Genomic DNA, 15700 nt, shown 5'->3' on the forward strand with positions numbered 1-15700 from the left:
TTCAGCAGGATTCCCTTTATCACTAAATAACCTCTGGAAAGTCCTTTCCAGAAAACATTTGCAAGTTAATCTTCTTCAGCTAGTTATACAAAGTATGGGTATTATTTAATTACTATAATACAGTATCATGCCTTACTGAAACATCAGTATTGGAAATTATTTTGAATACTTTGGTTTTAAAAGAAATAAAGATTCATTAATAATGAGTAGAAAATATCACCACCAAGTCCAAACCTAGGACAAAGAAATATGAAAACATCTCAAGATTAATAAATTCCAAAAATGGACTACCTAATTTAATTAAGTAATTTTGACTGACATCCATTTATTCATTTTTCAAAGAATATTTATTGAGCACTTACTATACTCCAGGCATTACTTTAGGTTTATATTTTAATGGGAAAATACAGAGATCAATTGTTTCTCACGGTAAAGCAAGAAAAAAGAACAATACCTATTCCAGTTACACCTCCCCTTCTCCAAGTTCAATCAGTCACATTGCTGGTCTTAATGATTGATCATTTTTACAAAGCAACTTCCAAATATAACCTAAGAAATGCCTATGAATCAATCAATGTTTAAAGCTAAGCCTTTTATCACTTGATTCTTAGAAATAGTGAACACAAACACTAACTTACTAAACTGATATTAAGTATGATAGCCAAGAAAGATTTCTTTAAAAGCAAATATTTCACTAATAAATTTATTATGTAGTTTTAAATGATTCCAGAACTGTCTGGAAAATTACTACAAACACTATACAACTTGAATTGTTAGAATTGGTTATACAATTTTCTTTCAGATTTTAAGATAAGGTGAGATAAATTATACTTCAGATATAAACTCCTGCCTAAATTACTATCACAAATCAGAACTGAATTTAGAAGAGATTCAAATGCATGAAATCTTTACTAAGATAAGCTGGCCAAAATATACACTATTTTAGAAAAAGCCCTGTATTCTTCAGAGACTAAATATCCCAGTTAACTTCAAAAACTCAAAATTTCTTTCACAGATGTTAAAATACCAGAATGTAATAGGTAACAGTGAAGTATTAATTTATTCCAGGTGATTCTTAAGTTTTCCATATGCTTTCCATTAATTTATTATCCAATGATTAAATCAGGAAATTACATAGCTATTGTTATGCTACATTTAAAGTTCTGTTGGTCTTTTGGAAAAAAAGACAAGATTTTAATTCATTTTTCCACTAAGAGACAGTCAGACCCCAAAACTGGCTAAATGAAAAGAATAATCAAATTTCCAGAAACCAAGTTAGACCAATGAAAGGCCACTTTTCACAAGGATCCTATGTATAATGCTCATACTCTGCTCAAATTCAAATAGTCTGCTGCTTAAATCATGGGCCTGGGTCAATGTTAATGAGATTTTTCAAAGACTAGAAGGTTTACGAAACTACAATTGAGATGGTACTCATCATTAAGGTGGTAAGAAGTCTGATCAAATCTCAAGTCTTTTAAAATACATATCTGACATTTCTCCTCTCTGTAAACACCCCCAAAAGAAGCGGAAGACTCTGACCAGAAGCAGAGGGTCATTTAACAAAGTGTTGTCCAATTCAGACAACACAGTTCTGAGAGAATTAAATAGGAAAAAACAAAAACTCAAATAAAATCCCTTATAAAAAGGATATACACATCAAAAAGGAAGCCTAGAATGTGTCGTTCAACAGCTACTCTATCACTGCCTTATAAGCAAGCCACTAAAATCTATAATATTCAATCAAGTTCTCATGTAATCCACAAGACAAAGGTTTTCTTACCTCTACTAACTTGGGCTGTGTATGTGAGCATACACATATGCATAACACACAAAAACAGGAACTGAAGAGAATTTTCTCTCCTAGCTTGTCAAAGGAAATCAATTCACAACGTTTCATAAGCTATTCACTATATTTTGGGCATTGCAGTAAGGCACTTTTTATTGTCTCACTTGATGTTTAAATCTCTGGGAGGTAAGTAGCACCCCTGGTGTTTTTTAATTAGTATATATGTTTGTAGTACTTCCCTTTCCTTCCCTTCCCTCTAACCTCCACTCATCTCTTAATCCCGCCCCCCCTTTTTGGTACATGTTTGCAGTACGTAATGCTTGCATTCCTGGTGTGGAACTGGTATAGTACATAACACATCTTAAGTCCTTTACTCATTCCCTTTCCCTCTCTCCCTCCCTCCATCTCTTGAACTGCTTCCCCTTTGAGAAAGCTGTCTCCCCCTATTTCTATTATCTATCCTTTATTTCATTCTTTATACTTCAGGTTTCTCATATAAGAGAAACCATGCAATATGGGAAACTGAGGTTTAAGGCTACTTGCCGAAAAAGAGACAAGCAGGAAATGAGTTGTAAAAGCAGGGTTTTAAATCTCATATGACCCCAAGTCCAAACTTGTAATGGCTGCATTAAACAGCTTTGCCCAACTGAGCTTCTTATCTGCACCGTGGTTACCATTTGTCAGTAAGTCCAGAAAAAGACTTAGTTATCTAACGTCATGTTGTTGTAACTTTTTTTTTCTTGCAGTGCTGGAGACTGAACCTAGGACCTCACACATGCTAGACAAGTTCTTTGCCACTAAGCCACACTCTCAACCCCCTAACCCATTTTTAATCAAATAAAAAATAAGTATAATTTAAAAGAAGTATAAAGGATTTTTTTAATCCAAATCATTTCTTTCACAAATAATAAAATGTTTATTATTTCTTACATATGGAGTCTTAATTTTTATTTGGATTTAAATTCTTTAATGAGTAGATTACTAAAAAGTAAACAGGAGAACTGCTTGGTTTGACTGGCTTGTGTGCCAGGAGAAAGGGCGTACAGAGGGCCGGTGACAGGTGGTAAAAAAACAAATTTACTAATAGACTGGGAGTGCAGAAAAGACAAGAGTTCATTTAGATCACAGTACACTGTCAAGGAGGATAGTCAGGGCAAGAGACTGGGCTTTTTATAAGGGTTTGAGGACCCGGAGAAAGGGTCTAGGAAGCACTATCTAAAAAATGTCTTTACCTGGATCCTTTAGTACCCGGTAGATCTTCCTGGAGCCCTGGTACTATGTTAATATTGTTTACAGTTGCAATTTTTACAAGAACACTCCCTCAGGTCTTTAGCTTTAGATAAGAAAGTGATAAAAAGGTCTACAAATATCTTTAAGACTCTTTTGAGAGGAAAGAATGGGCCTTACATCAAAGGTTTGTTGCTGTTTTATCAGACCACCAATCCAGAGCAGGATCCCTTTAACTGGAGCTCTTTGTTTCCAAAGGCTTTAACAGGAGTTCAGCTCTCATTGTTCCCATCGGGCAGCCACTACACTCTGCTAAAGATAAACACCTTTCACAGGGAGTTAATTTTGTTTTCCAGTTCATACTACAGTTAAACAACTAGCCCAGAATCAGAGATAGTCTATAAGGATTTGAGTATTCACTGTAATTTTTCATTTTGTTAATAGGTAATAAGTACTGTGTCGGGAAACACAAGTTGCCTCTTTTTTGATCTGCTCTCAAACCACAATGAACACAAAAGACTTCTATGACCTCAGAAGGTTCAGGGATTTCTCCCCACCAGCTGATAAGCAGAGGACACCAGTTCAGTTCTGACACCCCATAGAGAACCAGTGTCAGGTCCCCCAGGATGAAGACTCTGTCCCCATGACTTCCCCCAACTCTGATGCCAGCCACAAGCCCTAGGTTATTTCACCCGTGCTTCTGACCTCCTTTGGGTTCCAATGATTTGCTCAAGCAGCTCACAGCACTCAGAAACACATTCACTGGCTTATGATCAAAAGATATTACAAAGGACACAGATGCATAAAGTGAAGTACGAAAACTCCCTTGTGGGGTTTTATACAGACTGTCCTTTGGGATTCTTAACGGAGACTTGCATAAGCATGATGAAGTACGGAGAACCTTATCAAAATGTGATGACACCGCTGTCTACCCTGCAAGTGCAAGGACCCGAGATCCCCAGGACAAAAAAAAAAAAAAAAATGTGACTGGACAAAAAACTGTCTCTGACCCAAGAGTGACAGACTGGGTGGGGAAATTCAACAAAGCTCCTCTGGCATGAAGGGCAAGGTCCCTCCTACTGTGGTCAAACAGGGTAGGTCAGAGAATGTTTTTCAAGGTCAGATCTAAAACAGAAAGGCAGTGGAAGATTAGTTTCAATTATGCACCTGGAGAAGAAAAATTCTAGTTTCTGAGTTGGGAACCTCGGATGAAAACAAAAACAAAACATCAAAACAAACATATTTTTATGTATATAGATATATAGAGAGAGAGAGACAGACACAGAGCAAGACAGACAGACAGACAGAAACATAAGGTATCTTTTCAAATTTCAAGGGCCATCTTTACTTCCAACCGTACTACACAACATGCTTTGAAGACAGTATCTACTCCTCTATCTAAAAATGCAAATGCAAATTTTCTCATTTTAAAAAGTAACTAAATATTCCTCAAGCTCCCACAACCATAACTACTTACCATCCTGGATGTGCATCCATATATGCTACCTTCTGTTCTATGAGACCCATCTCTCTCCATTCACTGCCAGATCCTGTACCTTCTCAGTCAAAGAAGACAATTTTAATCCCTCCTCTCCCTTCTCCCTCACCCTTTTCATTTTTCATCCCTCCCCTCCCCTCCCCTCTCCTCTCCTCTCCACCTCTTCTTCCCCTGCATGGCATCACCAATTTTCCCTTTTTACTTTGAGATCATTCCATTAGCTGTCTATACTCACTGCCATTGTTTTCTCACTTCATTTCTTCCCTTGAACCCATTCCTAACAGGCATACATTCCCATCCCATCAAGATCACCGAAGACCTCCACACTTCTAAATCACATGACCAATTTTCAATCTTTTTATACTTGAACATGAACTATCATTTGACATAATTGATCACTCATCTCCTTTGTGTTTAACATTAGAAACTCCTAGAGATGAATTCTTGGACTTTTTCTCTATCTACTCTCATCTTCTGGCTTTACACATACCTTCCCGTCTTGTGGCTTTAAACATTCTAAAAATGGTTAACAAAGGCACTGATAGTATTAATATGCTAATAATGCCCATATTTCTAGCTCTGACTGATACCTTCCCCCTGAACTCCAGACCTCCAGAGCTCATGCACTATTCAACATCAACACTTAGGACACAACAATCTACCAAACTTATCATATCCTAAACTGACCTCCACCTACCTTTTAAATCTGTTCCTCTTACAACCCTCTTCTCATTAATTAATGACAATTTAAGCCTGATACTTGCACATGCTAAAAACTTTGAAGGCATTCTTGACTCCCCAATTTCACATTCTATATCCAATCTTTCAGCAAATCTTTCGATTGCCTCTGTTTTCAGATTTTATCCAGTAATTGGCTAGATTTCATCAGTGCTACCAATTCCATTCTGGCCCTACTCAACATCTCTCACCAAAATTACACAGTAGCTTCTGATTTGTATCCCTGCCTCGTTTTTTACCAATACACAGTCAGTTCTAGGGACCAGGTCACTTGGACCCTTTCATAACCTAAGTCATGGCATATCTCAGTTTAACTCCCTCCCAATACTCCCATCTCCCTCACATAAAATCTTAACTCCTAACAGTGGCCCCTAAGATGTTCCACAAATTGTTGCCCCTGCCTATAACAGACCTGATGTTGATTACTCTTATTCTCTGTCTTCTCACTCTATTGAGCCCTGATGGGCTCCTTGCTGCTCCCTGGAAATGCTAAGTCCATTTCAGGGCTGTGGCATGTGCTGACTCAATTCTTCTGCCTGAAGACAGCAGTAAAGCTTCCTCCCTTATCTTCCTCTGTCTCTGTCCCTTTATCTTATTCTCAGGGAGATTTCTCTGCCTAGACTATTTAAAACAGAAACTCCATCATCACGATTTTTTTTTCTTTCTCTTTTTCCTTTTACTATATTAAGAGAAAAGAAATACTATCTTTTGAGGAAGTGATGACAAGATATAGGGGTGTCCACATAAGACAGAACCCAAGCATTATCACTAGGATCTACCCCTAGAGCCACAGAAATCATGGCTGTGATTGAAATCACAGCTTTCTGAAATACTGAAAATAGATTAAAGAGACCTGCTACACCTAAGGCCTTGAGACAGGAACCACAGTATTCTTCAACAGCTCCTAGGTCCTGACTCCGTTTGATTTGGATGAGGAACATGCCTCATGCCATTTCTAGTGACTGTGCTGAATCCTCTCAGATTCATTCAGATTCAGTAAGGGCTGATGAGGCCAAATGAGCCAGCAAGACCTTAGCAACATGTTTTGTGGGATTCAGTATCAAACAAACAAGAATCCAAGAAAAAAGAAGGCTAGTGTTCATGGTTAGCTAAGCCTTCCCACTTCCCAGGGGACTCTGCAAAAGCTCATGGTTTACTGAGGTGGATTCTATCTTTCTATCCATCCATCCATCCATCTGCTATTTCTGTCTAGTGCTGGGAACAGAAGCCAGGGCGTCACACATACTAAGCACCTGCTCTAGGACTGAGCCACACCCCCAGTCCCTGAGATAGATTCTCGATAGAACATTCTTAGATAACTAGAAAGGCTTCTAAGAAAAAGTTTTGCAACAAGGCATACATTTTGCTAACTTTTAATTAAAATCATATAGTAAATATTGTCCTTGTCTCCTCCAGACACTTGAGTTTAAAAAAATAAAGCAAGCATGTACTATGGAATCAGTAAACCTTTTTCACATAATTTAGTGCTCTGCCTAGTGTCCTAAGATTATTTTCCAACTTTGTGGGTAATAGTAATTTCACTAACTTTTAGAAAGACAAACTGAAAATATTTATGGGCCTCAGGAAGAACTTTTATTTCTCAACTATCAATCACCAGTAGGATAGGTAACTATAAAAAACATTAAAATGTTAAATTTCTAACAAATTCATTCTGAAATAACTCCCCGAGGAACTTCTTTTTTGGGGGGAGGGTGACTTGAGATGAGGTCTTGCTATGTAGCTCAAGCTGGCCTTTAATTCAATATGTAGCCCAGGCTGGCCTCAAACTCACAGTGATCCTCCTGCCTGTCTCCCAGAGTGCTGGGATTATAGGCATGTGCCACCACACCCAGACTTCACCTTCTGATTGTAAATTTAAAGAACTATTTAGCAACAGGTTGATGAGACTGTATGACTACATTAAATATATGTCTTCCTATAAAATGTAATCATCTCTTCAATACATAATGTCCCACACTTATAGTGAAACTGTGGAGACTGAATCATGAAAATGGAATTGTTAGAAATCCACTCTCCCAAGTGTTTACTGAATTGCTATTATACACCCAGCACAGCACCAGAAAAAAATTAACTAACATTTCTCATCCTAAACAAGAAAAGCACAGTTTTCCTATAAAATACACATATACAAATAAGATCCCCAAAACATAAAATTACCAAGTTATTTCCTACTACCATAAAAGAATTTAAATTACTTATCTGGGAGAGGAAGGAATAACTAATGTGATAATATCTCAGGTCCCCAGATGCCTGGGGGCCGGAAGTTGTACCTGAAGCAGTGTCCAGCCTGCCCTATAAACAAATCTACACTCGCTTTCCTCATTAACTAACGCAATACTTGTTAGGGCTAATACTTGTTTAATACTAATTTTAGCCTTTCAGCCAGAACTGCCATCTTCCAGTAATTTGCCAAAACGGCGAACACAAAGGGAAAGAGGAGGGGAACCTGGTATATGTTCTCTAGGCCTTTTAGAAAACATGGGGTTGTTCCTTTGGCCACATACATGCGAATCTACAAAAAGGGTGATATGGTAGACATCAAGGGAATAGGTACTGTTCAAAAAGGAATGCCACACAAATGTTACCATGGCAAAACTGGAAGAGTCTACAATGTTACCCAGCATGCTGTTGGCATTGTTGTAAACAAGCAAGTTAAGGGCAAAATACTTGCCAGAGGATTAATGTGCGTATTGAGCATATTAAACACTCAACGAGTCGAGATAGCTTCCTGAAACAGGTCAAGGAAAATGATCAGAAAAAGAAGGAAGCCAAAGAGAAAGGTACCTGGATTCAACTGAAGAGCCAGCCTGCCCCACCCAGAGAAGCACACTTTGTGAGAATCAATGGGAAGGAGCCTGAGTTGTGGGAACCTATTCCCTATGAATTCATGGCATAAGCTGGGGATGTAGCTCTGCCATGCAGCACCTAATTAGCGGCTGAATGCCCTAATCCCTACTTCAAAATTAAAAAATCATCCTGTGTTGTAAGGATGGTTTTCTTAATTGAACAGGTGTGTGGTGCCTTTACCCCATAGAAACAAATATTTGGAGCAGAATCTCATTATACCCAGTTAACTGTGTCAGGTCTTTACTCTTCAGTGTTTTTCTTGCTGAAAGATATGTGAGGTATTGTGCAGATGTATACCCAAATGGCCAAATATTTATGAAATATTTATATTGGCTTGAAGATCCTCTAAATCACCTTGGGGACAAGATGTATCAAAATACATGGAAGTCAGTATATGGCATTTCAATTAAATAAATTGTTTAAAGCAAAAAAAAAATACTAATTTTAAAAATTCAAGCATTAGTGAAAAGCTACAGTTCTAATTCCACTATGTCCACATGGCTTTTTCCAATCTACTATCCTGCCCCTCCGTTGCCTACCACACAAACATCTTTATCCTTCTTACCAAGATGCCCCACATTAATAAGGGACCAAAGACACCTTTTACATAAGATCATCAACACAGGATTATTCTGATTGCCTAACTGACATCATTCATACACTTAGGTTTTAGAAAGAGAGGAATTTCATCTTGAAAGGATTTCCACAGATTTTTCTAATCAAATGAATAGCAAAAGCAAAAAAATGTTGTGAAGCTAAATGCTGAAATATTACATACAAATATTATTTGGTATTATTTGAGTGTGTATTGAGTGGGAGAAGAGGAGACATAAAAAGCTTAGTGGAAGATAAAATTGAAAAGTAGATGCATGTCCAAGTGTGAAAGGCCTTAACTCTAGTTCTTTATCCTACAAGTAAAGAATCACCATCTAGACTTATGTGAAGAAATATTAGGGTATTCTTGTGGAAGAGATTGTATGCAAGAATGGGTATTACGAAAAAGAAAAAAAAGCCAACAAAAATAGGGTGATAGCAGAGAGAATGATAGAATGAAGTAGATACTAGACAGGGGCTACCGGTGAGTACAAAACATTAAACAAGGTTAGCGATGGTTATACAACTTAAAAGAAAAATGTACACATATGAAAAATTTATTCCCTTATGTACAAAAATTATTAGCTGCGTGTGGTGGCACATGCCTGTGATCCCAGCACTTGGGAGGCTGGGGCAGGAGGATCACTGCAAGTTCAAGGCCAGCCTAAACTACAAAGCGAGACCCTGTCTCAAACCCCGCCCCTGAAAAAGAAAATTATTAATTGGCCATAAATTACATGGGATTTTTGTCTCATAAACCCACTAAATAGCAATAGTATAGCAATCATTTTTGAACATTACTATTCAGCAACTAGATTTTTCTGATTGCTCACTCCATCAGACAGTAAATATCCTTCAAATCAGATGTATTCCCTGTTTGTCATCCAAATTAACATTTCATACAAATGTTTTGGATTAATAAAATTCAGGAAACATGATAATACCTTCTCAAAACATGGATAAAAATCCATAGTTTAACCAAAGTTTAGGTAAGTTAAGGAGGTTTTTTAGGTTTTGATAAACTTTTGCTAAATGCCAAATACATCAAACAGTCATAAGAATTTCTGAGTGGAATAACTGTCTGGACCTGTAATTTTTTAGAGCAAAAATAGAGACAAATACAACTTATGTATTTAATAATGCTCATTTATTAAAAACCATTTTATGAAAGCACAACAGTTTTGTCAAGCACTTTAAAGTTTTTCAAATAGTTAATGTCTCAAAAACAAAAATAATCACCATAAAATGTAAAATATTATTATATGATCCAAACTTCCACATACCTTCCAGCTCGCTCATAAAGTATGACAGTATCTCCAAGGAATGCTCTTTACAGGGTTATAGGGCTTCACTTTGCTTAAACGGAGTCAAAAGAAAGCAAACCGTCAGCTCTGTTGCTGATTTTTAAGTGGACCTCACAATGAAAACCTCCTTCACTGTGTTTTGGGCATTTTGCCTTTACTTTTAACCACTAATACGGGTATGCATGACTGCCTTTAAAGCTACTGCCTTCCACCTACACCAAAATCTGAGTCTTTACACTATCAACTTTATTTAAAGTTCCTAGCTTTAAGGCCAGCTAAATAAAAAAAATTAAATCAGACTGCCTCAAAAACTCAATTATTGTGTTTCATAATCTCATTCTCTGGACTTAATTATACAATGATTATTCAACAATTAAAATTCAACTCAGCTACAATTTAGTCTCAATTCACAAGAGTTACCATCGTACAAGAGATGAACTGTTAGAATTACTGAATATCTCTGAAGGAAGAATATATTTTTGCATTCAATACACCTGCTTTTTTTTCTTCAATCTAGTTGTTCACATTAAAGTAGTATTCATAATTACAATCTCTCATATGTCTCAGTGAAATTTGATTGTGGTGCATGAAGGTGGACTTTTCTTTTTTTGGTACCGGGGATCGAACTCAGGACCTTGCATTTGAGAGGCACGCAGTGGCACCACTGAGCTAAATTCCGGGCCCTGAAGGTGGACTTTTATATTGTTTATGAAAGTGATAAAAGAAGACCGTGAATTATTTAAGAAGCCAAACACTGTGTTTTTAAAAGCTTATGTAACCATGTCAGGGATTTAGCTCAGTGGTTCTGCCACCTGCCTCACAAGCATAAGGTCCTGAGTTTGAACCCTGGTACCAAAAAAAAAGAAAAGAAAAGAAAAGCTTATGTAACCAATAACAGTGCCTCTTCCATGTCTGGTTGCTAGACCTGCCATCCAGCTGTCATTCTGGGACTTCACCACATTCTCGAGTACATATCTGAGTTCTTTCATTGTCCCAATAAAATAAAATAAAGCTCTTTATCCTACCTTCATACTTATTAGGATGAACAAGAACATACAATTGAATTCTGGGTTGAAAATCCTGTTTTTTTAAGATTTTGAGGGCAAATCTTTTTGGATTTGACTTTTATCATCCAGAACTGCCATGTCTTTCAATTTCTTGTCAGTTTATCACCCACCCACCCTGCCTTTGTCACTCCATTATGACCTGAGAGTTTGAAGGATCCTGTATCCATCCCGGGTGCTCTAAACTTGCATGATAAAATGGTTCAGCTTGCATTGCATGAATCATTGTCCTGGGTACTCTGAAAGTGTGTTCATTCTAGAGACACAAGTCATACAATGCTAAGAAATGTTCTCATATTATTTCTATTTTTTAATCTTTCTGGAAGTCTGATAATTTGCTGATGTGCTTATACAAGACTACTACTCTTATTTTCTCTTTTCTCTTCTGCTGTTCATTTATCCTTTTACTCTGCCTTCCTGGAAATGCCTCCCTTGCATTATGGTTTAGATCTAAAATATCCCCCAAAAGACTTATGTGTCCAGAGGTAGGGCATGATCAGGAGAAGCATTATCACTGGGGGATAAGTTTTTCAAATAGTTGACCTAGAAAGGTGTATTCTTGGCCCTGGCTCCTCTCTTCTCTCTCCACTTTCTGGCTGCCATAGGTTGAACAGCTTTCCTCCACCATGCCATTTCTGCTTTAAAACCTACCGTTTAGAGGACTGAATCCTCTAAATCTGTAAGGCACATGAACCTCTCCTCCTTTAAGTTGTGAGTATCTGGTATTTTGTCCAAACAACAGGAAAGTGACTAATATAGAAAACTGGTACCAGGAGTAAAGTCACACTGTGGCTGTGCCTGACCATCTGGTTCAAAAGCCTTTGGAACTGGTAAAGAGACAGAAGGGACCCCTTAGGTAGGATTACCCAGGCCCTTTCAAAGGGTAGAAACAGGAGCTCTCTGTGGCTATAAATGACAAGCAGTTTTCAAGAGGTTTTGTAGTTTTTCTTATGAAGCAGTCAGTCTGTGGTTTTGCCTCTGAAGCAGGCAACACTGTCTACCCTATTTCCTCCTTTTGCAGGTTGCCATGCCTATCCAAGTTCCCCCATTAGCCCACAAAATCCAAACCCCTAGCAACATCCAATCAACCCAAACCCAAGCCCCACATCCAATCAATCAAGTACCAACCCTTAGGGAGGTGGAGACTGGCCCCCTTCCCCATAAAACAGGACCACGGCCCTGATTTAGCAGTTACCCAGCTCTGGGGCCCCCACTCCTCAGAGTGGCTTTATATTGCTTCCTTCTACAAATAAAGTTACCTTTGCTTTTCATTGGTCTTACTACTCCTCTTCTTTCTACAACAGAGAAAGAGAGACAAGCCCAGGAACGTTTTGAGGGTGAGCTGAAGACCCCAGACCCATCAGACCCAACACTGTTTTACAGAAGGAGTCTGGAAAAGTTTAGAGACACAGGCAAGAAAAGCCCAAGAATGCTGTGGATGTGCAATACTGATCAAAGCTCAGACCAGAATATGACAGGAATTGGACAGTAAAGGCCAGGCCTAGGAAGTTTCAGTTGGGAAGGGGACTCTATTTAAAACTGAACTCACAGACATACTAGTTTCATTCTGGCAAAGAACCTGTTTATATTTTGCTCATTCCTAAGACTTTACGTGAGGCTGAATGTAAAGGTGTCAGACTATGTAACTCAGCAAAAGAAATTTCAAGGCAGCCTAACACTTAGGCTGTAGCATGGATACTGCTGGCTGCTTTTAGCAAGACATACAGTGAAAAGTAGAAGCAAAAAGAAGAGCTCAATGGTTTGGAAAATTTGCAAAATAGACAGAGAAGATATGCCTATAAAGTTCCAGCCAAGGACAGTGTGGCTGCTGAAAAGATCAGCATTAAAAAGAAGCCAAGTCCACTTTTCCTTCAGCTCAACCTGGAAGACCCTTGGTGTCGCCATGGGACACCGGCCTGCCCAGTGTTACCGGTATTGTAAGAACAAGCCGTACTCAAAGTCCCACTTCTGTCGAGGTGTCCTTGATATTAAGATCTGCATCTTTGACCTGAGGCAGAAGAAGGCAAAAGTGGATGAATTCCCACTGTGTGCCCATATGGTATCCGACGAACATGAGCAGCTCTCTTCCAAAGTTCTGGAGGCTGCCTGGATTTGCGCTAACAAGTACTTGGTAAAAGCTGCAGCAAAGACGGCTTCCATATCTGGGTGCAGCTCCACCCTTTCCATGTCATCCCATCAACAAGATGTTGTCCTGTGCTGGGGCTGACAGGCTCCAGACAGGCATTCAAAGTGCCTTTGGGAAGCCCCAGGGCACAGTGGCAAGGGTTCACATTGGATAGGTCATCATGTCCATCTGCACCAAGCTGCAGAACAAGGAACATGTGATTGAAGCCTTATGCAAGGCCAAGTTCAAGTTCCCCGGCTGCCAGAAGATTCACATCTCCAAGAAGTGGGGCTTCACCAAGTTCAATGCAGATGAATTTGAAGACATGGGGGCTGAGAAGCGCCTCATCCCTGATGGCTGCGGGGTGAAATACATCTTAAACCGCAGTCCCCTGGACAAGTGGTGGGCCTTGCACTCCTGAAGGCTTCCACTGTGCCACCCCTCCCCTCTAACAAGTTCAACAATAAATCGTATCTCTGCACCACCACCACCACCACCACCACCGCCACCACCACCCCACCCCACCCCACCCCACCCCACCCCCCCACCCCCCGCAAAAAAGAAGTCAAGTACTTTGTATCAGAACAATAGGAAAGATGCCTTAGGGCATCTCAGGAAATCCCCAGACCCCATCCATCACAAGTTTAAAAGGGTAGCCACCTTTGAAAGATTTTCCTTTATCCCTGCTCATTCAAGGATACCTAGGAAACTGTTTCCTGGAATTTAGCCACCCAGGCATGCAAGAAACTGCTGCAGCACTGGTCCTGGACCTGGCTACTATTAGAGCTGGCAGTAGACCTTGATATCATTCCACAAGATGCTGTTTTTTTCTGGCTTACAGAATGCAAAAGTTATGAAGTCATGGAGCCTTCTTTTCAGAAGAAAGCCTAGCAGAGCAGGTGAAAATGTGTGACAGGATCACAGTCCCTGACTAGCGCCCATGAGAAGGCAATATGTGAAGCTGTTGAGAATAAAGCCAAAGGTACAGTAGAGATCCCAGCAAGCTGGAGATGCCAGGAAAGTAGAACCTCTGCTGAGGAATACCACAGACAGCCAGCAGCCACCACCTGAGGCAAAGTGGGTTCAACCAACAATGCCAAAGGGGTGGAGCTCCCCAAACTATATGGAGCTCACATCTCATCACAAACTGCCCTGGGTGCTGGGCAAGAAGATACAGGATTTAATGTTTTCCCTGCTGAGTTTCAACCTTGCTTGAGTCTGATTCCTTTCTATTCCCTTATTCTTCCCTTTGGAAATGTGAATGCTTACCCCGTGCTATTTTATGTTGGAAGTGTTTAACTCTCTTTTTTATCTTTAGAGGCCACACAGCTAGGAGTTTACCTTGGGTCTCAAAAGAGACTTTGGACTTGAGACTTTTCAGCAATGCTGGAACTATGAAGACTTCAGTGACTCTTAAAGATGGACTAAATATATTTTCATAATAAGATGGACATGAGACTTTTGGGGGCCAGGGACAAATAACTAACATTTAGATATAAAATGTCTGCTAGCAGTCTCCTGTATGTGGAAGTGGGGCCTGGTCAGAAGAGGGAGGTCACTGAGAGAATGACATGAAAGGGTGTGTTCTTGTCCCCGGCTCCTCTCTTCTCTCTATGCTTCCTTGCTGCCCTAGGGTGAGCAGCTTTCCTCCACCAGGCCCTTCCATCATGCCATTTCTGCCTTGGAGCCAGCCAACCACGGATTGAATCCTCCAAAACTATGAGCCAAAATAAGCCTCTCTTCCTTTAAGTTATGGATGTCGGGTATTTTGTCCTAGCAATGGGAAACTAATGTAACTTCACTTGTTTTTTTTGTTTTTTTGATACCTGGGATTCAACTCAGGTCCTCACGCTTGTGAGGCAGGCGGCAGAACCACTGAGCTAAATCCCAGCCCAGAAACTAATGCAACTTCCCTTCTGATTCTTCTAGTTGAAAATTTTATTTCTACAGTCATATTTTTAATTCCCTCCCCCACTGTTTCTTATTTTTTGCTTGTGGTTATTTCTATTGTTTGGTTCTTCTCTTTTATGGAAAGCTTTTCCTCAATGCATCTGGTCTTTGATTCATATTTAGTTGTCACTAAAAAGCAGCTTGTGGCCAGGCATGACATTTCATAGTTATAGCTCCAGGTACTTGGGAGGCTGAGGCAAGAGGATCTAAAGTTCAAGGCCAGCCAGGGCAACTTAGCAACACCCTATCTCAAAATTTTTTTTAAAAAAAATTTTTTTTAAGTACTGGTGATATAACTGAGGGGTAGAGCATGTGCCTAGTATGTACAAGGTCTTAGGTTTAATTCTCAGCACTGGGGGAAAAAAAACCAGCAAAAAGCACTATATGTAGTAGATCAAGACTGTTACCTTGCAAACTTTATTGTGGGTGTGGGCAGCACCCAACATTTTTGTAGAGATGTCCCCAACTGTTAGCATCTGTTTATCTTCTCTTAATAAAGTTGTTTTCAAGAGAACAATGCCTGTAGACTCTGACTTGTAAGTA

General features: G+C 39.4%; 1 protein-coding gene and 2 pseudogenes across 12 annotated transcripts in view; 2 read left to right on the forward strand and 1 right to left on the reverse strand.

The window, feature by feature from the left end:
- Myo6 (myosin VI) overlaps window positions 1-15700 on the reverse strand; it is a 164458-nt gene that overhangs the window by 116680 nt on the left and 32078 nt on the right. Inside the window, exon 1 of one of the 12 annotated variants that reach the window (XM_087207754.1) lies at window positions 9998-10319. The exons of the other annotated variants lie outside the window; for them this stretch is intronic. The gene's annotated coding sequence lies outside the window, so the exon portion shown is untranslated. Of the gene's footprint in view, window positions 1-9997; window positions 10320-15700 lie in introns of those variants that run through there. 12 annotated transcript variants of the gene reach the window in all.
- Window positions 7683-8297, forward strand: LOC106007692 (large ribosomal subunit protein eL21 pseudogene; annotated as a pseudogene).
- On the forward strand, window positions 12972-13643 carry LOC101726727 (large ribosomal subunit protein uL16-like; annotated as a pseudogene).

This window comes from Heterocephalus glaber, unplaced genomic scaffold (genome assembly GCF_053883595.1).
Source record: "Heterocephalus glaber isolate CG9 unplaced genomic scaffold, H.glaber_assembly_v1.0 deba00000818, whole genome shotgun sequence".
NCBI lineage: Eukaryota > Metazoa > Chordata > Mammalia > Rodentia > Bathyergidae > Heterocephalus > Heterocephalus glaber.